This window comes from Hyalella azteca, unplaced genomic scaffold (assembly GCF_000764305.2).
Source record: "Hyalella azteca isolate HAZT.00-mixed unplaced genomic scaffold, Hazt_2.0.2 contig9623, whole genome shotgun sequence".
In the NCBI taxonomy this organism is placed as follows: domain Eukaryota; kingdom Metazoa; phylum Arthropoda; class Malacostraca; order Amphipoda; family Hyalellidae; genus Hyalella; species Hyalella azteca.
The window spans coordinates 1-3,226 of record NW_025939691.1 but is presented as its reverse complement, the minus strand read 5'-3'; the positions used below and the strand labels follow the sequence as shown (position 1 = coordinate 3,226).

At 33.4% G+C, this 3,226-nt stretch overlaps 1 long non-coding RNA gene across 2 annotated transcripts; it reads left to right on the top strand.

Annotated features, from left to right (window-relative positions):
- Positions 1–323: 323 nt before the first annotated feature.
- On the top strand, positions 324–2,510 carry LOC125178412. Of its 2 annotated transcripts, none has more exons than XR_007156886.1 (3): positions 324–496; positions 1,955–2,063; positions 2,412–2,510. It is a non-coding gene; the product is annotated as an uncharacterized LOC125178412 (long non-coding RNA). The 2 variants fall into 2 exon arrangements; XR_007156885.1 differs by lacking the exon at positions 324–496 and adding an exon at positions 1,009–1,046.
- The last annotated feature ends 716 nt before the right edge of the window (positions 2,511–3,226 follow it).

Here is a 3,226-nt window from a genome sequence, read left to right as displayed (position 1 = left end):
TTACTACATCCATAGCTCTTCCTCAAGATTGATTTTGAAGTAGTTCCACGAAATCTCATTCGTTTTGAATTGAAATAAAGATCTACACTTAATCACACTTAATCAAGTTTTAACAAAATGTTTCACCACCGTGGTTCGGTAAGTATTAAAATATGTACCCATTTGTCATGTATGATTTCTGTTCGGAAAATATAAGTAGGAATAAATCGCTTATAAAAAATAATGCGTACTTCTATATCTTTAAACATTTTCACGCACTAAGTTGTTCTTATATATATGTAACGAAATGTTGTGTTGTTCTACCCTTTCCAGGTAAAAAGAATTTCGATTTCTAATTTGCGTTACGTCCTGGCAATTGGTGGAACGATCTTTGTATTCCTTCAACTTTACTTGGATCTCATCAAGAGAAAGCCTGCAGGATATTCTGCCTATCGTCGCATTATCCGAAAAGAAGCTATTTCTGAAGATAATGACGGCGATTTGTTGAACGTCAAAGGTGAATTATTAATCGGTACATGAAACTTCTTTCTAACGATAATTAAGAGGAACTCTTTAGATGAACTGTCTTATCCATGAAATACTTATTTAATTAGTCGAGACAGCTCGAAGCTCACCTGCTATAAACCTTAAGATATTCTAAATCACAGTGTCCAGAACATGAAGCAAATTTATAGATAAATTCAGAGACTGGAGTGGCATGTGTGAACATAATTATTAATTTCAGTGCAAAGAATCAACAAAAAGGTCACAATACGTCAGAAATATCGTAAAAGCTGAAGGGTGGTTAAATGATTTAAGATTGTTACGAATTTTTGAGACATTTATTTCAATTTTTGGGAAGCACCATGGGTACATTGATCAAAAATCAAATTTAACAGTGTTCTCTATGAATTTTCTTCTCAGCAACGACGGTAGTACATGAAAAATACTTTTGCAATTAATTTGTTCAATAATATGCTTAACAGAGACGACAAACACAATTGCATCTTATTCAAAGCCAATGATATTGACCAAAGAAGTAGTAGCAGCGATAATTTTGTGTGAAGGTAAGAAGAAGTCACGTATCTTCCAGTAGGATGTTTAAATCAAGCTATGCTGTTCACCATTTGAATCGGCACGTTTCCAAAATAATTACGTGATTTAATTGGATAATTTTTACTATTAGGGTCCTAATTTCTTATAGCGTAGTGTAGGTGATTACCAATTGTCATTTGAATCTTCATTTTAGTAAGATATTGCTTTAAGGTGAAACCGCTGACCATAGATTGCCTCCTGAAGTTTTTAGTATGAAAACGAAATTATGTTTGAATTATTTTAACATAATATTCTTTTTCAGTATTCATCGGTTCATATACTTTTCAATACAGTTAGTCCTGATAACTTGACGAGCGCCCTCACGGACATTTGCTTTACATAATCCTTGCAGATTGCTCTCCATATTTGACTTCACGCTATCCACACCATGCGTCAGAAAATATCAAAATTTGCTTGCAAATAAACTATAAACTCGATCGAAATATAAGCTAATATCAATTCATTCGTCATGTGTTTGAGCTCTTCACTATTTTGCATGAACCGGATCAGGAGTCAGCCTTTCAATTTTATTTAATATTTTTCCTACGTTTTTCAGACGTTTTAATTTTCCTACGGTTTTCAATCCTATAACGCAATGAAACCCATGCACCGTGCAATCATCCCCATAGTAACTTAACATAACCTAGTCTGAAATGGTTAAAGATACTGGGCAACTAGCCTTTGTGTAATCATATTTTACATCATGTGATGATATTCCCAATTTTGACACTAATACAATTAGTAAATTTTTATAAATTATCGGCATTACATGTTATTAATCCTCCAGTTTGCAAGGAATATCTGCACCGAACGATTTAGAGATGCAAAGAATATATATTTGTTTCGTTCTATCTCATGATTCGAGTGTTTGTTTCTACAGCCGATGAGACGAAACCTTACAAAGGTAGCATCTCATCATTCGAGCAACACATTGATCGCGCAAAGTCGTTGTTGAAATCAATAGTATTTCTTTCACAGCAGCACATCACGTGAGATGAATTCGTTTTTAGACATCGGTAACTTATTTCAGCTAAAAATTTTAATCAAATGACATTGAAACAATTAATATAAAGAAAACTATGTTTATTGTATGATTTTTAAATGAAATTAACAGCATTTCTTATTTCAATTAAATACTATATTTGAAACGATAATTACAGAGCATTACAAACATACTTAATGCTGTATGGGGGTATCATAAATTAAATTTGGAGGGCTTGAGTTTAAAGCATCACAATTCTTTCTGATGTAGTAATGTATGTTGAGATACCATGTACATAATGGTAATTTAATGACACTCATGACATTTGTTTATAAATTTTAAAATTATTTTCCAGACTCCATGTACTAGTGAATTCTAATGAAGTGATCAGAGGAATTACTTCCGTGGTGGAGTTTTGGCCTCCACAACAACGCAATAAAATCGCTCTAAAGGTTTGAAATATAGTCCGTACGTGGATACGAAGTGAATCACTCACTTTTCATATTTCCTTTGAATCAATTAAGAATTATCAATTAATAATGCACTAACAGCTGAGTCAACCGATGCCGATAATAGATAAAATCATGCGAAAAGAAAATATCCAACTTTTACAGAATCCCTATGGTCTTAATCCTATAGTCTTAAAATCTCTTTAATCAGACTCTCGTTGTTTCTCCAGAAAACTACAGTAATAATAATAAGAGTTACCCCATTCAAACTCATCGCTCATTTATAATTCCCATTCAACTTTAGCTTCGAAGTTCGAAGAAAATTTTCGTTTGTTCTTATCGTGGCGAAAAAAAACACGTGCGAAAAAAAAAACAATTTTCATTCCGTCTCTCCCTCCCTATTTTTCTTGAATCCTTACACTTTAGCTAACATTTCAAATCAGCTTAATATCCCAAGAGGATAGGTATTTACTCGGCTATTGACTCGATATTGACTCCCAAGAAGTTAGGTATTGACTCGATAGGTATTGAAAGGCTCGACTCGATTTAATGGATTCAAGTTTGGTGTTTACTCAAATCAAGAAATTCATGTCGAAGCGATACAGTGAGGTTGCTCCTGAGCGCGATAGTAGGAAAGTTATTTATTGTTCTTTTCCATACTTCGGCCCTGCGTCCGAAGCTATGTCAAGAGAATTAAAAGTCTTGTTCAATAGATACTTCC